General features: G+C 37.8%; 1 long non-coding RNA gene across 1 annotated transcript in view; it reads left to right on the top strand.

Moving 5' to 3' along the window:
- Positions 1-7,952: 7,952 nt before the first annotated feature.
- The window catches only part of LOC141942099 (uncharacterized), a 38,826-nt gene continuing 23,717 nt past the window's right edge, over positions 7,953-23,061 (top strand). Inside the window, exon 1 of the long non-coding RNA XR_012628522.1 lies at positions 7,953-8,017. This is a non-coding gene — a long non-coding RNA (uncharacterized LOC141942099). The remainder of the gene's footprint in view (positions 8,018-23,061) is intronic.

The raw sequence follows: 23,061 nt of genomic DNA, 5'->3' as shown, positions 1-23,061 counted from the left end.
TGACACTGACAGTGTGAAGCTTTTGTGTTCTGAACTGAACCATTTTTCAACAATCCACCAAGTGTATCTGTAACTCTGGGAGCATGTTCCTGTTGAATATTGAACTCCTACACCTTTTATTTTACTTATTTGTTTTAAGAAACCATTAGTATGTGTACACAGCATACAGCAGGCCAGAACCCAGCAAGCCCTGTCTTCTTATATGAACCTGGTTGTATTAATTCAGACATAGGGGTGGATATTCTAAATATGTATGTATTTGGTGTACCAAATGTTGTAATTTGGTACAACAAGTAAGAGGGTTACTAATCTGGGCTAAGCACCTCACTAATACATCTGTTTCTGGCATTGTAGGTGATCAACATTGCTGTGGTCATCCATCCCCATAGGGCTTAGGGTGCCTGGGGAAGGCTAAGGCCCTGTGTAGCCCACAAGTGGTGTTTTTATAAAATTACGCCAAAAGTGTGTGTTGCATTTCTGGAAGTATGACATGACAACTTGTGGGCAATCAAGGTCCAGATTTGCAATGGAGGGCTCAGTGTGTATATGCATGCATATGTGTGTGTGTGTGTTTGACTGTGGTGGTGCAGATGTGGAGACAGACCTGTTGAAGTGCTCTTCGTACTGCCTATAGGTTTACTTTGGAGTAAATTATCCCCACCTGAATTTTCCCTGAGAGAAAACTATCTGCAACAGTTCAAAAGAGAGCCCAGGAGCAAACTGTCATGCAAGCAGTGTGAACAGTCACTGAACTGCAGAGTGAAGTGAAATGGAATGCTAAGTTGTTTGACAGCATGCATAGGTGACTTAGCTCACACATATCTTGTCAACTGTATCTGTATGGCAGTGATGTCCTGAGGAGACATACCATGAAACACCATTCTCATATCTTGAGTTAACTCTGCAAAGATTCCTGCACAAGACATTCACACCATAACTAGTTCCTTTTCTTTCATGCATACCTCCATGTTTCTGAAGATATTTTGGTGTCAATATAGTTCACTTCTCATACATTTAGTCAGTTTTTTATGTTCAAAATACTCTACTTTCTCATTTCAATGCATCTCTGATACAACACAGAAAAATTCAATTACAATTTCCTTGTATTGAAAATTATTATTTCCAGAAGAAGGCCGTATTTTCAAAGACCACTCTTTCTGCGTCCTGTGGTATAATGCATTTCAAAGTTCCTTTTGATAATTTCTATCTCTATTTTAATGACTGCTAATTTTTCACCCTTCTTTTGCCAAAACATCCTACTTCTGTCTACTCTTATCCAGTTATTAGAAAATTGTATTCCTGCCTTTACCTTCCCCTTATCCAAATTCCTGTAAGAAATTTTATTTCAGTAAAAGTATCTTCAGTAAGAGTAGTAGATTATATCAGTGTTCATCTTGTATTGTCTAATCAATAATTGCCTTTTAAACAGAAATATTTTCCTCATTCACTTGCAGAGATTAGATAAAAAAAAAAGAGAGAACTTTTGAGAACATGTCATTGTAAACCTTCTTTCCTTTTTAATTTCTTTAACTATAAGAAAGCATATGTCTAACAAATTTGAAGCATTTCCTTGTTTCTGAAAGGCCTGCCATTTCAAACTGCTCTTTAAAATACTGTTGGAAGAATACTGCCTAGTAGTAGAATACACATTTTCAGATACTTGAAGACTATTACTAGCGACATTCATATGTACCATCAAAGTGGACTTTAAGCAGAACTGAAACTCCTACATTCAAAACAACACTTCAGAATGTCTGTATTAACATTAGTTCATAATGGCGAAACTCTCATTTTGGACTATTAAATTTGAGGTGATCCTCAATCTCTGGTACACTATCTAAGAGGGAGAGGGAAGATTTTGGCCAGAACCCAGAACAACAGGTAGGAAGGAACCTAAACTCTAAATTTATAAACGGCCCTCTCTTCATATTTGGTTTTTAGTTCAGTATATCTCTGGTATGAAATGAACAAACTCAAAATTCAGACCATACCCAAAGTGCTTTGTCTACTAAACTACAGAAATTGCATGCTCTTGTTCAGGCCAGGGAACACCTGCGTACATGGCTGAACTGTAGCACAACTTCTGTAGGAATGATAGATCTGAGATGTAGGTTTGAATATGTCTTGGTGAGTTGACCCCTTTTCTGGATTTCTGTGTAAATTGCTGTGTAGAATTGGACAATTAGCCACTTCAAAAAAAGACAAATTTTGTTTGGCTCACTAGGTACTCTCAAAAGATAAGTCTGCTCTGATTGAACAAGACACCTAACATCTAGGAAAAGAAATAGGAGCTCAAATGCAAAATTGTACTTAGCATTTCTTTGTTAGATAGATTTTTGTTCAGCCTGTGCTTAATTTTTTTATTGTACAGAGTTCTTAGACATTTTAAACAATTGTGATGTAGCCAGTCATTTCCTTTTATGCACTGGGACTCTTAAAATTGATACTCACAGTAGAATATAGTTTTCTGACACATTCTATTTTTGATGTCTTTTATGTAAAGAACTGCAATCAAGAATGGAATTATGACACCCTTCTACTGGAACATGAAAACACAGCCATCTGGCATGTATGTGTTTCATCATTTTGCCAATTTCTTTGCCACAGCCTATTTTAGTACTTGAGAGAACCTTCTTTTACTTGGTGCTTTTGTGAGAGTGAAAAATTAGTGCTGAAAAGCATACAGTCTATATTAATAAGATCTCCTTTTCACAATCTACTCCCTGCTGAATGATTTGGTAAGGATTTAAAATTGCTTATACTCATGGTTTATTCTATAAATATGAAGTTTTAAAGAAATGCTGAATTCATTGTCACCTGCATGATTTAATAAATTTCCCAGTATGTTTTTTCCAGTGGATTTTTATAATGCAAAAAACTTCTTGCCGTCTCTCAGTTCCTTTACTCAGTGTGTGTAACTATGTTTTTAAAGGAAACAGAAACAAAAAGTAATCCAGTTGGTTTATGAAGAAGCATACTATATAGCAATTGGATGTGGACAGATAGTCAAGAGTTATCCTTTCTCCTTCTCCAAGAGCACTACTACCTATTTTCTCTTTCCATGTTCTTCTCTTTTTTATGGAGTGAAAAGTTAACATTCAGTTTAAGATTCAGTTTTGTGATTCAACAACACTCTGTACTAGTTGTAAATATATTTCTGGTTATTCTACAAACATTTAATAGAGAAATTGCCATTTTTAACTATTAATTTAGGGCTAGGTTAATCTCCAGGAAACAACTCAGTAAATGGAAGAAGAGATATAATTAAGAGATTTTTGAATGTACCATTCCCTAGACAGGGAACAGATAGCTGCATTTCACTAGAAATGAAGCAATGAAATCTTGAAAAGCAAGTTATGAATGACAATGCTGAAAAAGTCCAAAATATAGTGTCAAAATAATGGGGTGTGAAAGTTCATCTGTATCATATCTGTATTCTCTGCGTACTTAACTTCCTTTGCCCCTTAATAGGGTGAAGAGTTTGGAATGATATTTAGCTACCTCTCCCTTGTCAGTTACACCAATAAATAGGGAATGAAACTAAAGGATTAGCCATAAAATAGATTATAGTTCAAAGAGTCCTTGCAGAAAACAGTGAGACAAATAGAAAATTAATCTATTCTCTTGGTATCCTGTGTGTGAAGTGCTGCAAGAGAAGTGATAATGCCCCATTAAAGAAAGTCAGTACGTTTTGAGGCACAGAAAGTTTTTAAAAATTGAGAAGCTAGAGTTGATAAGGCTTTTTGGAACACAGAACCTGTTTCTTTTAGTGGCTGACAATCATTCATGTTGCCTTCCGTATTGTGCAACACTGGTAATTTTAGCAACATCTGACAGTCTCTGTAGTTAGGAGTATGTAAATATTTTCATTACAAGCAACATTTGTCAGACATGAAGGCTTTAGCTGTTTCAAATTGTCTAAGTAGAGTATTTTTTAAAGATGGAATAACCACCATCAGTGCTTAACTTCTTGATCATCCCACAAAATCCATAAAGTTATTCAGGTCTGAACTGAAAATGTACCCTGTTGCTGAAGTACCTCAGCAAGCAGCCCTATGAACTGTCACTGAAAAAAGTTCAGCTACTAGGGAAGACAGGAAGAAAATATTTTTTTAGCACCAGAATATAAAGTGCAATTTTGTTTTCATTTATTCTTTTCTCTGTTGAAGATTTTTTGTTCTGTATATACCTATTGCTAAAACAATTTCAGTACCAATTCTGTAATACTGTAATAGATCACCAACTGGTCAGCCTTAATGCCTTTGAGGCAAACCAGCTCAGCAAGTCTGGTAAAGTATTTAAATTACAGGTCATCAGAGGCTTTATAAGTGAGACTGCCATCTTCTGATACCAGTGGCAGCAGGTAAGCCTCTTGAGATTGAAGGATTTGTCAACAATGTGGTTTCTCAAACAGTAAAAAAAAAATCTTTTACAGAAAATCCATAGGTGAATTAAATTTTGCTTATACTTTACATTTTGCTTGTACTTTACAGTGTTATACAAGACATGTGTACATCTATAACAATAGTAGAAACTATTGTATTACTATTAAAATGTAAGAACTCCCACACTGAGTCAGAATAATCACCCATCTAATACAGTCTTCATTTCCACTCCTGTGCCACCCTGTCCTCCTTCTCCTTCTCCTTCTCCTTCTCCTTCTCCTTCTCCTTCTCCTTCTCCTTCTCCTTCTCCTTCTCCTTCTCCTTCTCCTTCTCCTTCTCCTTCTCCTTCTCCTTCTCCTTCTCCTTCTTCTCTTCTCCTCCTTCTTCTTCTCTTGGCAGCATGATCACAGATACTGATACAACTGTAGAAGTAACTGTGTGCTTCAGCAAATTATTGTGACTTTTATTTTCTCTCTTTTGTTAATATCTGATAATTGCTCTTAATAAATCAATAACTTAAGTCTAAAGAGATAATTATAACATCTGGAACCACTGTATTAAATAATCAGGAAGATGTCTGACTAAGAATAAGACTTTGATTAGCTGTAAGGGTTACTGTACTGAAGTTCTGTTTTCAGTTTTCAAAATACTGTTTTTCATATACTTTTGTGTTTGCTTGTATGCATGTAAGACACATACTGTACTTTGCAATCAAGAGAATAAAGGAAAATCAGAGAAATGCCCACCTTAGTGTGGTTAAAAAATATCCTACACATATCACCCACTGCATTTCTGATTGACAGTTTTTGAAACTAAGATTGACAACATGTAGGATGTAATGAGTGGGAAGACAACTGGAGTGTTCAGCTTATAAAAGAGAGGTCTGCCTTCACAATAGCACTAGAAGTTGTTACAGTCATCTGTTAGTGCATTTGAAGAAGAATATGATAAACAGTGTCTGTGTAAAAGATCTCCAAATGGTGTGTCTGTTTTTTAAAATTATGATTTGCATTTATGGATCCCCACATTCACATATTTGCTTTCTCAGGGCACTGTTGTACTACTGATATTTTTCATAAGAAATTAACAGACAGATAGCTGGGGAAAGATAGTAATGGCCAGTGAATGGACAGCAACTTGAGACTATGTTCACACTACTAAGTAAAAAGTAGTCAAGGAATGAGAGTTTCTGAGAATGGAGAGTCTCAGTTTCTGAGATCAGGTGAAAAGGACTAGCTCATTTCCGCATTGGTTAGAGATAGCCAGCTTTGTATAGGTTTACCAGATCCACACTGCATAGTACTTCCCTCTGTGTTTCAGGTAAACCCTTAAGGCCCTGAGAGGTCACCTTTATTTTACAGGTATGGGGATTTGGGGCAGGTGGTTTCCCCACTTCCTCCCACAGATTAAAGTGCCTGAACTAATGTGAAAACTATGTTGCAGCTTCCTAGAACAGCATTTGATATTAGGAAACTCAAAGGATCATGTATTGGAAGTTTTGAGGTGTGACGTGAGGATCTGTGATGTGTGACTGGGTGATTAGTCTATGAGAATGGTATTGGAGGACGGTGTGGAATATATATGGAGGGAAAACTGGAGGAAAACTGACAGATTTTCATCTGCATAGGCTTTGGGATCAGTTTATGAAGCAAACTGTCTCCAAAAGCCTGCTCAGACTTTGTCTTGAAGAGAGATATTTAGATCAATCTAAAGCATGACTAGGGGAAGAATTACCAGTTAAGCAGGTATAGATGAACAGACATCTAGTGCTTGAGCAACCTCACTCTAATTTATTAGGACAGATGGGACTGTAGATACTAGGAACCAGGAGTGGGTTTTCCCCATTGTGCAAAGATTAAATTAGGATTAACTCATAGGTTAACAACAATGATAATAAACAAGCCTAAAAAAAGTCACATTATGACTCAAAGCCACAGAGCTCTGTGTTCTCACACTTCTTTCCTGCTCTATTTTTCAGGTAAGGAAATATGCCAGCATGTATCAGTCTTTTATTTAGAGCAGATAACTTTATATGACTACTTAGCTCATCTACTGGAGAGCTCTATACCATTTATGATCAACTTTGTAGTTGACCATTCTTCATCCACCTGTAAAGAGGCTGAGTCAATGGTCCTATAGAGGCTCCTTGCTTCTAATCTTGGTAGCAGTTATATAGGCAGCAAATGTAGGCAGCGTGAATGCTGAACAGCTTCATAATTCCTGGTGTGGGCACAAAGCCAGGTTCACAATCTGGTTCTTCAAGACTTGACACATTCACAGAACACTTTAATAGAGTATTGTTTATTTATAGAAATTTTGGACCTGTTTGAACTTTCCTACTTTTATATCAGAGGATAAAAGCTGAAGATATCTTCTATAATCTGTAATACATGGTGTGTCTTTCTCTGAACTCTGGTAATAATTAAGGTGTCCAGATGACTCTAGACCTTTAAGATTCCTATGTTAAAGCAATGTCATTTTATCCTATGTATTTTGCTGTATTTATCTATGTATTTTGCACTAAAGGAAACTTGTCTGATTATTATCTCATCTTTTTTCTATTTCTTTTTATTATACAGAACCAATATGTCCCTGAATTTAGATATAAAGCAGCAAGTGGGGTAAAATCAGACAGACAGTATAATAAAAAATGTTAAAATAGTATTTGTGCCTATTTTAGTGTGAAATGGGTTCTTGGGAATTCAAGGATGAATTTCCCATATGTAACAGAAATTTGACTGGAACAATTGTCCTGACACTTTTAGAATCTTGAAACATGGTGAGTCCCAAGTTGTGGGAGTGATTTCTGCACGTTATGTAAGACTGGATGTGATGTCTCAGTGTTGCGCAGGACTTTAAAAGCCAGATTTTGCACATGCATATTGGCTTTTAAAATATGGTTAAATATCCATTTGAAAATAACTGAAGGAAACTTGCATGCGTGTACATTCTGGTAAAGTTTGTAGCAGTGTGTACTGTTTCTATACTTGTTACTGAGAACAAAATATATTTCTAAAACAAACTTGCTATCTTTCATTAGTGAAATAAACATGCTGGGTTAGGAGACATGGCTCTAAACCCTGTATCTGTCTTGTTTGACTTGGATTGAATTTGACAAGATGTTCAGTCACTGGGGCAAGTAGACAACAGAGAAAAGCAGGACATGAGCTGTGACTGGCTGTCCTTTTGTCACCATACTCAAGAGAAGTCATTGTAATGTCTAGTGGAGCCACAGAAAGGACAACTCTACCTGCAAAGCACCATCTAGCAATTAATATTTTCAATACCACAGTATAACTTTAATGGGGATAAGTGACTTTGAAACTTTCATACATTGTGGTGTTGAGTGCAGCAGCAGAAATAGGGTGCAGGGAAGAAACCCTTCACATCTTCTACTCCCTAACCAGCAATTCAGGGAAAGGTGCTTCGGTGCTTATTTATCTCTGAAGAAAGGCTTTTGTGCACAAAAAATTACTTTTTCTTTGCCAACTTTATCAGTTGGTCTAATGAACAAAATTACTTTTCTCCATAACTTTTGCCCTCTTGTTCCTCTACTTCCAGATACTGCAGAGACCAGAGAAAGAAAGGGGGGAAAGGTTATCTCTGTTACTTTCTTTTCCTTATTCATACAGGTAAGAATCATATAACCTCAGTTTATTACAAGTCTTCTCAGCTATTTCCATAAATCCTTTTTCTGAACCATGAAAGATGTATTTATACCTTTTCATACTAACAGATGTTAATGAAGAGATATAATGTGTAAAACTAATGTCACCACTTACAGAAAAGTCAAACCCTTAAATTCATACCCGTTCACTTTATTGTGTGCCAATGCAGGAAACAAGGGGACACACGAAACTATTTTCTGCTAAGCGGACTACTTATCTTGCTCACTTGCCTAAGAGCAGGCAGACACAGAAAGATATCCTTATTACTACAGAGCAAAATAAACTGTAAAGCAGAAGTGGGGAAGAATCTGATCATGATGGAGTCAGCCTGATCCCATTTCTCCTTTGGAATGGTACTGTGTACACACAGGTTGGATTTAAAACTTGTACTCTAATCCTAGATTTATTACAAAATGCTATATCTTATAGACTCCATCCAAACCAATCTCCTAAAAATCTGTTATATTGACTTGTGGACATCTTTACATGTTTGGGTGGGAGGGCATTTGTCAGGTATGTGTTAACAAGTAATGAAGATTTATACCTTAGCTGGGAATGGGCTAGATTCCATCTTTTTTCATTTTCTGACATTCTAGCACTTGGGAATTTTTAAACAGGTGAGTAGTTTTTGCAAAGGTAGAATAGTATTGATAATCAGAGTTGGCTGAAGTCCATTAAAACACATTTTCAACCCTGTATTGATTTTAACAAAGTTTATGCTTAAGGAATATTAGGCTATGCATGTGCTTGGTGACTTCAGAGAATGTGTCCATTTATCAGTGCAGTCACCCCTCAAACCCACTCAGAAATGGTGTAAAATTGTGACAATTAAAAAAATTATTACTCAGAAAGGTACATATTGAATAAGACTGTTATTTGGTAAATTTAATAATGTATGGTTTATACCTTTTAATTTTTGTCATTCATTTTGTTAGCTAACTCAATGAAATATAAGTGATTGAGAACTGTGTCCCATTTTCCATTGTCTTATGCATTAGTGCTATTTTTTTAATCAAATGAAAGATGAAAGAATTAGAAAGATTGAGTCATAGAGTCATAGGCAGATGAAAAAGTAGCTAACCAAAATCCATTAAAATATGCAGAAAATAATCCTCCTTTTTCCTAGGTCTGCATTATTCCTTCTTTCCTTCTGCCCTTGTGTCCCTAAGTTTTCCCTATATGGTATGATTTAGATATATTTGATCTGAAAGATAACCTAATCTCCTGCTTCAAGTTATTTGCTTGGTTCTAAAAATACCTTTGAAACAAATTAGTGAGTTTCTGAATGGTGTTGGTTCTGCTGAAATCTTATCAGGGGGACCTGAAGTCCTACCTAATTTCTGAACAACTGTTCCATATGTGTGTATCCTTTTTACAGCCCTGCCTAAGCTTATAGGCATCTAAACGTTTAGTTGACATCTTGAATGCTTTCACACATTTTAGAGGTATTTATTTTAGGGGACATAATTATCTATTTCATACTTATGTCTCTGCTTGAGTAAGGCACAGCTAAACAGGCACCCAGATCTACAAGGGCATACTGAAAAAAACAGCCATAATTCTGAACATTTAGCTTGTAGTGCTGTTGAGCTACTTCACGAGCATTTGCTGCTTGTAGCACATGTCAGAGAAATCTGAAAGTTTCCTTTTTAGATTTTAATCATCTTGAGACAGAAAAAATTGTCTTCTAAATTCTGGAAAGCCACCTTTGCATTTCTACTGAACTGTAAAGAAACAGGGTACTGAAAGAAACAGTGGCTATTTGTCTCCAAATGGTTAAATACTGTCATATAGGAGAGTCTACTCTCAGCAAATAGTTCCACTGTTTTTTTTCAGTGGTGGCCTAATACAATACAAATATGTATTACAATGAATAGTCTACAGGCTTCAGTTTTTTCAGTTTTAATCCTTCCCAGACAAGAATACAGCTCCCTCTTATTCTTCTCTGTCCTCAGGGATTTTGCATTTTTGGCTACATAAAAAGAAAATTAAAAAAAGCTTTAAGTGGCAGGCTCCTTCCCCTTTCAACCCTTTCAGTATCTTCTTAAGATATAAGTTTAATTCCCTTGCAGCTGAAGCAGGCACAGAACCCACCTCTCCAAATTCCTAGGAAAGTGCTCTAACATAAAGTATTAAGCAAAAGATAAAATAACCCACTGCTACATCTCCTTTAAAAGAGCCACCCTTAGGTATCCATCTCGGAAGAAGCTGAGACAGATTAAGTCCTGAGCAGACAGAATTGTCTAATGGAAAAAAGTATCCTCCTAACCTAGATGTAGTGAATCACACCATTGAGATTTTGTTGACCTTTGTATAGGTGTGATGGGGATTTTTAGAAATGCCACCCCTCCTTCACTGGTGAAGTAGGGAGTTTAAACTTTTTTTTTTTTTTTTCTGACAACTGGATTTTTCTTCACCTCTCCCACAGAGAGCCACCTAGAATTCAGATCTATCAGTTTAAAGCACTCATCCTGGCCTCCAGCCTCTTTTAAAATTTTCTTTGTTCTTCCTTTATTTCCCTTTGAAAGTAATTTGTGTTTGAACTTTGAGAACAATGTTCCTTTCAACATTCATAGCCATAGGATAAAGCCTCTAATGATAGTTCATTTCTTAATTTTTTTTAAAAAGGCAGGAAATATTTCAGTATTCTGCAAGGGTTATACCAGACACTTTTCTGATGTTAGTATGTGACATCTGTGTTTTTCTTAAAACAAAGAGTAGTAAGTGCAGCTATCTGTCTTTCATTTGAAAATCAAACCCAGTTCTTATCTTGGAGAAGGAAAATGTAGCTTAAACTTATCTGTATCCATGCTTAAAATACCTCAAAGATTAGAAGAAAACACTTAGCTTTTTGAAGAAATAACATATGCTATTTAAGTGCATTTTAATAGACAAAAGTACCATTGACTGGGTCAAATGTTGGTAAAAGCTCCATGAAATTTGAATCTTTTTCCCCTCAGCAGTGAGTATTTCACTCAGCACTAATCTGTAGTGTGCAGAAGAAAATTGTTCCAACATTTCTGATTATCAGTTCTCTGAAGAACAGGACAGAAAAAGAATGTAATTTCTGCCATTATTCTCCTCTTAGCAAAAGAAAAAAATCATGGTCTTAGTTAAAGCTGAAGTCTGGGCTTGCTTTCTCTGTTTTATATCCTCTAGTGACTTTTTGCTATTACGCTTCATGCATAAGTGTAAAGAAACATCTTATATTCAGGTATACCCACCTACACAGATGATATACACACACTGAACAATTTCATAGGGAATTTACTTTAGTTTTTTCCTTTGTTTTCTTTCTTTAAATATTAGTAAGTTCATCTTTTATAAATAGAGTATATAACTGCTCTCTAAGTATTGAAAAGGATTACAATTACTGTCTGAAGGTATAGACTTTCAAAATCAGGATGTCCCTTGAACCAGGTATAGATGGCTGTTTTCTTCAAAGTAGCTGGCTACCTTTTTTCTTTGTTATAAAAAAATTGCTTTCAATAAATTGTACATTTATCCTATTTTCTGCTGTTTCAGCATTAACAACCCTAGGCAATTTCTTTCTTCTTTCAGTCATCTTAAAACTCAATGAGACATATTTATGGCTTGAGTTTTGTATCTTGAGTCACATGCTAACATGCTTATAGTGTGAGAAAGCTTACTGTTTGACTTTTTAAAAAGACAAAAGGAATTTGTTGTGTTCAACAGCTTTTCAGCAGTCTCAGAAGACAGCATCTTGTTTATCTGATTCTGTGCATGAAAAGCTTTCCAAAAGGAGTGAGTATTGCCTGAGCAGTGTTCTTCATAATCTTAAATCAAGAAATAATAGCACATTTCTTTACAAATGGCAGGACAGACAATTGAATGGCACTGTCTGATTCTACTGTGATGTTATCCCTTTTTAGGTCATTATCTTCAGTAAGAGCTTTGCTGTTTTATCAGCTGCAATTTAAAATACAGGTGCTTCTAATGTTCTTTCAAAGGCTTAGCTGATAATATCAGGTAAAGTGAATTTAGGGTTTAGTACAACTAATTCTTGTTACTCGAACAACCATTCTTTAAGAGATGCAAATCAAAATAAGAGCTAGAAATGATGTTCACAATGTACCAACTTTTTGGTTTAATAGTAATGTAACTCCAGGATAAAACTGGTGTTTTTCTATTATACCATTGCACAGTTTCACTGATGGTACCATTAGCAACATAAGAAAACATGGTGCTGACTAGAGAAGATACTAATTCAGGGAGTCACATTTTCTTGAATGTGGAAAAACAACAACAACAAAAAAGCAGTGTTGTGTCTTCAGTACAAAGCAGCTGTTTGTGTGGTTAATATGTTTGGCAGCGCTTCACAGCCTTCATGGGAATATCTTGACCAGGCCCGCTGTCCTATATTCATACTACCATCATTCAGCAGGGCAGCTCTTGCTCGTTTCAGCTCCAAAAGCTCTTCTATCATGTGGTATTCTCTGAGTCTTTCTACTTAGAAAAGACAAACTATCACAGCAGCCCTCATGCTTTGGGTTTGAGTGATCATCTGTAGGACTTTCAGGGATTTTCACAATTTGATTTAAACAGAAGATGTCAGACATCACTCCTTTTATTCTGTGCTGAAGAAATATAATGTAGATTAGTTCATAAGTTTTTACCTTCAGATGGCTCATGTTTCGTATTTTAAAACAAAGCTGCGTGATTTCATTTCAAGACTGAACATACCAAAAACAAAGAAAAAAAGCAAATATTTCTTTAGTTTACTGGAATGATACCTTTTGTCTCTGACGTGGTATTTTTTTTGTTGTTGTCCTAGCAAAGAATTTAAACTGAAATTTTTAGTAACAGGATATCTAGAGATCTTGAAATCTGAACTGCTGAGGACTCATGACTGCAACTGAAATGAGATCTGTTTTGAACATGTGAAGTACCAGATAATACAAAGCACTCTGTAATTCATGTAATGAATATCGCATTTGATTACCCTAAATTTATAGATGCTTCTTAAGTTTTGTGTTTCTTTTCCCTACCTGACAACTGTACCTGACCTTCCATTGCCTCACATAGATATGAAATTATAAAAAAATATTTGTGAAACATTCAATTAATTCAGAAAAGCCAATATGTAAATAAATAATTCTCCCTTCAGAAAAAATAAAATAAATTAAAAAAAAAGATTGGTCTGCAGCAAATAAATCTTTAGGTCCTTCAACTGATATACAGAAGTGAGCTCTATTAATTTAGTATATTGAAGAGTCTCCCTGTTCAACCTGTTCCATTCTCTGCTCCTGCTGTTTCTGGTTGTCCTCCGCTGCAGTTTTCAGTCAGACCAGTACAATTCTGTACTAGCTCTGGGTGGGAAGGAGTCAATTGTCTTCATAGCATCCCATATGGTACTGTGTTTTAGATTTGTGACAAAAGCTGTGTTGATAGCACACCAATGTTTCAGCAGTTGCTGAGCAGTGCCTGCACAATGTCAAGGACTTCTCTCTTTTTCACTCTGCTCCACCAGGGAGTGGGCTGAGGTTGGGCAACAGGTTGGGAGAAAACAAATCCAGGACAGGTGACCACAACTGACCAAATGAATATTCCACACCATATGACATCATGCTCAGCAATAAAACTAGCGGGCAGGGGAGTATTTTTTCCAAGGTAGCCATTGCCTTGGAGACTGGCTGGGCATTGGTCTGCTGGTGGGAGGTGGTGACTGCCTTTACACTGCTTATTTGTTTCTCCTTTCTTTTCTTCAGTTATTAAGTTGTTCTTATCATAACCCATGAGTTTTTTCTCATTTTTTCCCCCTTCTGATTCTCTTGTCCACCCTGTTGGGACAGGAGAGCGAGTGGGCAACTGGGTGGGGGCTTTGCTGTTGGCCAGGGTCAACCCACCACAAACTGTCAGTCAATTGTTCCTGTCTCCACTTCCACTAATAGTCCTGGAAGATGCTGTAGGAGTCCAATGTCTTCTCCAGGCCAAATCCCCTACATATTTGAATTAAAAGGATTAATCTTTCATAATTTCTTTTTATCAGTGATGTGGATGGTAACTCAGGTACAGGAGAAGATTTTCGTTGTGTAATTCAAGCACTGGAGCTTAATTCAGAGCAGATGAGAGCAGGAAAAATCCCCCTATTCTTTTCTACCTCTGAGTTGGATGTTAATTTCCTGCATATATCATGATGCCAGACCTTTTGGCATCAGATGGGATGCACCTGTCCCAGAGAGGCAAAAGGATCTTGGGGCAGGAGTTAGCTGGGCTCATTCAGAGAGCTTTAAACTAGATTTGAAGGTGGAATGAGAACAAAACTGGAACATAAGCCCCAGGGTAGATTACCAGAGTTTGTGGGCTGGTGTGCCAGCAACAACCCTCACCCTGCTACTTCAGTGGAGGCAAGGGATGGAGACATGCAGCACAGCAAAGATTCAAGGGATATTGATGGATCAGTAACTGTGGTAACACCTGTGAAAGATCAGGCTGGAATTAGGACCTCTAAATGCAAAAAGGTGCTGGGGACATCAGCCCATCTGAAGTGCATGTATACCAATGCACACAGCATGGGTAACAAACAGGAGGAGCTGGAAGCCATGATGAAACAGGAAAATTATGATGTACTGGCTATTACAGAAACATGGTGGGATGTCTCCCATGACTAGAGTGTGCCAGTTGATGGCTACAAGCTCTTTAGGAGGGATAGACAAGGAAGGAGAGGCAGTGGGGTGGTGCTGCATGTTAGGGACTGTTATGATTGCTTCGAGCACAAGTATAGTGAAGACAGGATGGAGTGTTTTTATGTTAGAATCAGGGGAAGGCCAACAGAGCAGATGTCGTAGTGGGAGTGTATTATAGGCCACCCAGCCAGGACAGAGAGGTGGATGAAATATTCTATAGGCACTTAGGAGAAATCTCACGATCACTTGCCCTTGTTCTTGTGGGAGACTTTAACTTCCCAGACATCTGCTGGAAATAAAACACAGCAGAGCGGGACCAGTCCCAGAGATTCCTGGAATGTGTGGCAGATAACTTTCTGATGCAGCTGGTGAGTGAATGGACCAGAGAAGGTGCCCTGCTGAACCTCCTCTTTGTGAACAGAGAAGGAATGGTGGATGATGTGGCGGTTTAAACCGACTAGGGCACAGCGATCATGAAAGAATAGACTTCTCTATTCTTAGAGAGTCCAGGAGAGGGGGCAACAGAACTGCCATCCTGGACTTCCAAAGGGCTGACTTTGACTTGTTTAAGCAAGTGATTGACAGAATCCCTTGGGAGACAATCCTGAAGGGTATAGGGGTCCAGGAAGGCTGGATACTCTTTAAGAAGAAAATCTTAATGTCATAGGAGCAGGTTGTCCCCAGGTGCTGTAAGAGAAGCCGACGGCAGAGAAGGCCACCTTGGCTAAACAGGGAGCTGTGGCTGCAACTCAGGGAGAAAAGGAGAGTTTACGGCCTTTGAAAGAAGGGGCTAGCCACTCACAATGATTACAAAGATGCTGTGAGGGTATGCAGGGTGGAAGTCAGGAGGTCTAAAGCCCAGCTAGAAATTAATCTGGCTTCAGCAGTCAAGGATAACAAGAAATGTTTCTGTAAGTACTTCAACAGGAATAGAAAGACCAGGGAGAGCCTCCATCCCCTGCTAGACACAGGAGGAAAAATGGCAATGAGTGATGAGGAAAAGGCTGAGGTGCTTAATACCTTCTTCACCTCAGTCTTTAATAACAAGACTAGTTGTACTGAGGGAATCCAGCCTCCTCAGCCACAAGACAGAGACTGGGAGAATGACATGCCCCCCCCCCCGGTCCAGGAGGAGAGAGTCAGTGACCTACTGCATCACATAGACATACACAGTCTATGGGACCAGATGGGATACACCCGAGGGTGCTGAAGGAGCTGGCTGGGGTGCTCACCAAGCCGCTTTCCATCATTTACCAGCAGTCCTGGCTAACCAGGGAGGTCCCGACAGATTTGAAATGGGCCAATGTGACGCCCATATATAAGAAGGGTCAGAAGGATGATCCAGGAAATTACAGGCCTGTCAGCTTGACTTCAGTGCCCGGGAAGCTGATGGAGCAGCTCATCCTGAGAACACATGCGAGACAACCAGATGATCAGGCCCAGTCAGCATGGGTTTATGAAAGGCAGGTCCTGCTTGACAAACCTGATCGCCTTCTATGACAGGGCGACCTGCTTATTGGATGAGGGAAAGGTTGTGGATGTTGTCTACTTTGACTTTCGTAAGGCCTTTGATACCATTTTCCACAGCATTCTCCTGGCAAAACTGGCTGCTCGTGGCTTCAATGGGCACACGCTTTGCTGGGTAAAACACTGACTGGATGGCTGGGGCCAAAGAGTTGTGGTTAATGGAGTTAAATCTGGTTGGCGGCCGGTCACGAGTGGTGTCCCCCAGGGCTTGGTTTTGGGGCCGCTCCTGTTTAACATCTTTATTGATGATCTAGACAAGGGGATTGAGTGCACCCTCAGTAAGTTTGCAGATGACACCAAGTTGGGTGGGAGTGTTGATCTGCTCGAGGGTAGGGAGGCTGTACAGAGAGACCTGGACAGGCTGGAGTGATGGGCTAAGGCCAACTGTATGAGTTTCAATAAGGCCAAATGCTGAGTTCTGTACCTCGGCCACAACAACCCCCAGCAGCGCTACAGGCTTGCTGAGAAGTGACTGGAGACCTGCCCGTCAGAGAGGAACCTGGGGGTGTTGATTGACAGCCGGCTGAACATGAGCCAGCAGCGTGCCCAGGTGGCCAAGAAGGCCAGTGGTATCCTGGCTTGTATCAGCAATAGCGTGGCCAGCAGGGACAGGGAAGGCATCTTACCCCTGTACTCGGCACTGGTGAGGCCGCACCTCGATTACTGTGTTCAGTTTTGGGCCCCTCACTACAAAAAGGACATTGAATTACTCAAGCGTGTCCAGAGAAGGGCAACGAAGCTGGTGAAGGGTCTGGAGCACATGTCGTACGAGGAGCGGCTGAGGGAACTGTGTTGTTTAGTCTGGAGAAGAGGAGGCTGAGGGGAGACCTCATCGCCCTCTACAACTACCTGAAAGGAGGTTGCAGAGAGCTGGGGATGAGTCTCTTGAACCAAGTAACGAGCGATAGGACAAGAGGTAATGGCCTCAAGTTGCACCAGAGAAGGTTTAGACTGGATATTAGGAAGCATTTCTTTACAGAACGGGTTGTTAGGCATTGGAATGGGCTTCCCAGGGAGGTGGTGGAGTCCCAATCCCTGGAGGTGTTTAAAAGTTGGGTTGTCATAGCGCTTAGGGATATGGTGTAGTTGGGAATGGTCAGTGTTAGGTTAATGGTTGGACTAGATGATCTACAAGGTCTTTTCCAACCTAGATGATTCTGTGATTCTGTGATATTTTGGTGTGTGCACAGTGTGATCACACTTGGAACTGTGATAAGAGCGTATTTATTGAGGGCAAAAATAATCGGAAACTTACTAGGTAAACACTATCAAGTACTCAACAGCATGAACAGTGATTCTTGCACGCTTATGACTTTTCCAGACTTGGCAGAATTTGTTTTCAGATCTATATCTTTGCCACAAAGCCCCATTCCAAGACCCTGTTCCAAAATTGGCAGGTGTCAAGAGTATTTTAACACTAGCAACACAATATATAGTTACTATTTTCCAGAAAAATAAAATGGACTTGTCACACTTTATTTTCAAAGAAAATTGTGGATCAAAATGTCATCATTTATCAGGCTAATAAGTGTCTGTAGAAAATATCTTAGGCCAGGAAGTATCCAAAACCATTAATGCTGGATAATGTTACTAATTCTGTCAGTTTTGAAAAAAGACTTCTTATGAAACATACTCAACTAATATTGTCATAACTAGCATTCCAGAGATCCTTCTGAAGGCACTGAGCTTCACTAATTCAAGCATAATAGTGAAGATTTATACATGACAATTTGCATCTTTCATATTTACTTTAAATTTTTCATCATCACCTGCTCTTACAAGCTTAGATTTGTATCTAATTTTCTATTAAGTAAAACCCCAAAATAAGTATTCAGTTCAAGAATCAAGGATATCTTCCTTATCTGACATGGGTTCTGAAGTATCAAGGATCATTCAGCTTCCTAAATTGAGCCCAAACATTCAGCTATCAATATTTTTCAGTCTCCTTATACTTTTTATTGCACAGACAGGTAAACACAAGGTATGGATTTTAAAATATTCAACATTGATTTATATCTGCTGCTCATGAGTAATGGATTCCAGAGATAGATCCATGAGGATGTGGTGTAGCAATGCTAAATTTTGCTAAGTGTAATACAGAGATATATGGCTTCAAGGATTAATTTAGTATGATTCCTTAAATGCTATTCTCTTAGTAGGGCCAATAACAGTCACAGAATATTTCCAACAAAATGTAACATTATATCATGGATAGAAAAAGTAATTTCTATAAACACATAATAAACTTAGATTTTAGTCTTGCAAGGAGAGCCACTAGTGTGGATCCTTATTCCCATAAAGAATTCAATAAACAATCTAGTGAAAAGTGTGAAAAATTGTTGTTGCATCTATTTATTATTTCAATACAGTACAAACATAATTTGATTATTTCAACAGGGTACAAACATCTCCTTCGTAGTTTTATTACATAGTGATTAAAGGGTGAAAATAGAATTTAATTTGAAAGGTTTTAGTTTACAATGACATTTTTGTAATTGTCAGGGTAAAACTATTACATAAAAATTAATTTTTCTCTTCAGAATATTAAGTGACAATGTATATATTTGGAATGAGATAATGGAAACAAGTTCTAAAACCAATGCTCTGAACAACAAGAGCTGCAATTCAATATATGTAAAAAGTAATGAAACCAATCTGAATAGTGTAAACTTCAGTGGAAAAGTCATCTCTTGAGATGCAATCTTTTTGCAAAGCTCTTGAATGATTAATGCAAATGGTATTTCACTTGTGGTTGTTTTTCAAAGTGGGTCAAGAACACATATGTTTATATCATACACAGAAATGATGTTAAATTTTAAAGCTCTAATAAATTCACAAGAGCCAGACAGATTTAGGATTAAAACTTTGACTATGTCCACAGTACATTCCCCCTGTGCTTTCATAATTGCAACGTTGTTAAGGCTTGAAATCAGTGCTTTTATGTTACAAGTTAAAGATTAATTGGAAGCCTTATCTTTGAATTTTCTTACTTTCTTGGGTTAAAGGCAAACCATTAAACCAACATTATTGCATTTCCTTTTCCTATATTAATTTCCGTCTATTAATGGCAGTTAAAATGGGAAAGAAAAGAAAAAAGGCTCAGAGGGAGAACTTTTAAACAAATGTATCCTTTACATCTTCATGGGGGGTGTATCCTTATTTTCTCATTCAGAAGGATTCGATTTTCAAATTTGCAAAAATGCAGTGCTATTGGAATTTGCATAGGAAAAGCCGCTCTCATTACACAAGTAAACAAAACTATTCTTGAGGCATCTCTGTGAAACCTTTTGTAGAAGATTGCAAAAAAATTACTCATACTTTAAATTTGTACAGATGCAAACTAAATCTAAACTAAAAGCTGTAGAGTCATGGCTGTGGTCTTGCTGGGTTAATGAAATGATATTGTGAGTGAGCCTTTAAAGGTATTCATAGCTGTTCTTTCTTATGTGAACTAGCACAACACTCTGTGTAGCCAGGCAAAGATCACTGAAGTCATGCTTGCAAACATCCTTTTCTGTGAACATTGAATGATTCAGTCCAGGGTTCGGTCACATTGATTTTAACAGCACACAGACAACTGTTTTGCCTACACTTGAACTCAACAGAAACAGTTTTAATATTTATCTCACCCTTGCTTTTGACTTTGTTGTGGGTGCCAATTTTTACTGATCAATAGAAACTGCAATTATTGTCAACTAAGGAAAACTAAGACTGTGATAGAATAAGATCTTTTTGAACCACTTCAACATTATGGTTAGTTTACTTTTAAACACAAAATACGTGTATCTTCTGTTGATTGAATATTTTAAGTTCTTTTTTCAAGTCAGACAGAAATAATATCTCCTAAAAGACCACTTTCCTTTAAGGAGGCTACACATTGTTTCCATCCATATATTGTCTTGTTGGTAAGCCAATGTTCCATGTGCAGAGATCCTCAAAGTAACATTTATTACCATCATACTGGTTTAACTATTTTTAACTGTGTTATATTTATCTATATATGTAATTATCTTCTGCTTATATTGAATTGTCACTGTTTAATTAAAGTTGAGATGAATTCATTACTCTAATTAACATATTACTCATTCTTGAGAAAAACTTTTGAACAAAACAGCATAAAGTGTGTAATATTTTAGCTTAGGAAGGTTAATTGTAATGGCAATTAGCACACACTTTTGATGTCAAATAATATTTCATTATACCATCACTTATTTGTTCTATGGCATTTCACACATAATGTTAAAGTCTGGAAACATGTAAAATGTAAGGACTGACTGAGGAGAAGATTGACAACTATTTGAATACAAAAGCTACTATAATAGCTGTGGAAAGCTGAGTCTATGACTTCACCACTTTACAGCAGTTAAAAATATGGCCCAAAACAAAAGGCTCACTCACATAACAGATCTATCCTGTAGGATGGGATGTGGGGTAATTGTCAGTGACTATCATCTGAATCAGTCAGACAGCCAATACAGCTGAGAAACATAGCAAGAAAATGGGTCTAACAGCAGACCAAAATGGAGACAGGGCTAATTGTGTCTTCATCTAGATGTGAAGGAAATCATATCATAGAATCATAAAATCATGGAATGGTTTGTGTTGGAAGGGACCGTCAAGATCATCTAGTTCCAAATCTCCTGTCATGGGCAGGGCCACCTTCCACTAGACCAGGTTGATCAAAGCCCCATCCAGCCTTCAACACTTCTAGGGAGGGGGCATCTACAACTTCTCTGGGCAACCTGTTCCAGTGCCTCACCACCCTCATCATAAAAAATTTCTTCCTTAAGTCCAGTTTAAATCTACCCTCTTCCAGTTTTAAACCATTACCCCTTGTTCTATCACTACACTCCCTGATAAAGAGTCTCCCATCTTTCCTTTAGGGTTCCTTTTAAGTACTGGAAGGCTGCTATAAGTCTCCCTGGAGCTTTCTCGTCTCTAGGCTGAACCACCCCAACTCTCTCAGCCTGTCCTCATAAGGAAGGTGCTCCAGCCCCCTGATCATCGTCATGGCCCTCCTCTGGACTCACTCCAACAGGTCTATGTCCTTCCTATATTGGGGGCCCCAGAGCTGAACACATTATGCAAGGTGGGGTCTAACAAGAGCAGAGTAGAGGGGGAGAATCACCTCCCTCAACCTGCTAGCCACAAGCATATGCAGGAGAGTACACATATGCATTGTTATCATCAGTGAATACCCATTCTGTGTGCAAATAAATTACATTTTGTTTTCAGAAAGATGCATTTTAATCTTTGGATACTTATACCAGCAGACTTACAAGGGGAAATTTTTAAAGATGCTAAGTCCTAAGGCTGGCTGATTTTGTTTGGAAGACTAAGAGGTATATATCAGAAGATGAACTATGGACTTCTAACTCAAAAATAACAAGTGGAGACCCAGTCCTTTGAAAAGGATGCTTTCACAATAAACTGAATTAAGTGTTTTGTATAGCTTAGCCACAGATCGTGACAAAAGATTTGATTTATTTTTTTATGAAATTATTAGAATGACCTGATGAAAAACAGAAAATGGTTGCTATTTTGGCATGTGCAAACCAAAGAACATCCTTCTTTGGTCAAAGAAAACATATCTAGCTTTCTGTACCGGGCACCTTCTATCAGATCAAGATCAATTTCTGCAGCTGCATGCTGCAGAGGAACAAGGAGCCCTTTAGACATTGCAGCTTAACACCCTTGGGCTATTTTCTGACTAAAGATGCTGTTCTTTCCTCAACTTTTCAGGAAGTCCCAAAAGACAAGTTTTTCTATAGACTGGAGGGGACAAGAGGAAGGCAGAAAATAAAAAGTTTAAGATAAAAGAGACAAAGACCCTTTAAAAGACCAGATAATATATATAATAAATACTGGGGATGTATGTTTTGTTACAGGAATAGAGATCAGAGTCATCAAGGCCACTTTCCCACTTTTGCAGGCAACCATGAAATAGATATTTTAATAATTGTGCAATGTTTAAAATGTATCTTAAAAGTAATCATATCTGATTAACCCTGAAATAAAATAATGCTATTAAATAAGAACTCCCACTGTAGATCTTATTCATACATCGTTATTTTCTCTGGTTCTGAAACAGATATGCTCTCCATAAATCCTGTGAAGCCAATGAGATTTATGAGTGTTTAACAGCCTTAAAATTAGGCTACTTAGATTTTAACATTCCTATAAGCCCCTTTTTGTCCACCTGCATATTTTGAATTGGCCTAAAAATCATGTTGACTGATTTTTACAATATTTTCCTTTTTTTGTCCTTTCAAAATTTACATTCAGAATATTATCATCTTCAAAAGATGTTGTATCAAACCCCAATGTGGTTTTTGTTTTGCATTTAATATTATATTGAATCTTAGAAGTTTCCTTCAATGTGAACCTCCAACAGATTCATAACCACCAGATATTAAAAAAACCCTACAGTCTCAAAATAAGCAGCTTGTTTGACACTAGGTGGCAGACAAGGCAACCAGGAAGATCCTTGAGCAAACTATCCCTACCTGTGCGTTCTGGTGTGGTTGAGTGGATCCTTCTAGTTTAATATCTCTTGACAGGTAGGCAACAAAATCAAGGATTTAATACTGCAAATGTGCTACCTGCAGTATAGGCTTCCTCCACACACTATTGACAGACTATATCTTTCATGCTTGTTTTTTGAAGAATGAACAACAGTTTGAGAAGCCATTGTCTGTGAAGCCAAATGATTAAAAAAATGGTATTGTGTTAGCAGTGTAATTACGAATAAATATGTAAATACACATCAAAGAATTTGTATTTCATAATATATGAGAAACAAAGCCCAGCTAAAACTTCTTGATATATAAATGT

The sequence above is a fragment of the Strix uralensis genome, chromosome 4, assembly GCF_047716275.1.
Source record: "Strix uralensis isolate ZFMK-TIS-50842 chromosome 4, bStrUra1, whole genome shotgun sequence".
NCBI classification, from domain to species: domain Eukaryota; kingdom Metazoa; phylum Chordata; class Aves; order Strigiformes; family Strigidae; genus Strix; species Strix uralensis.
Note: the sequence above shows the minus strand (reverse complement) of the source record. Positions and strands in the feature narration are given on the sequence as shown.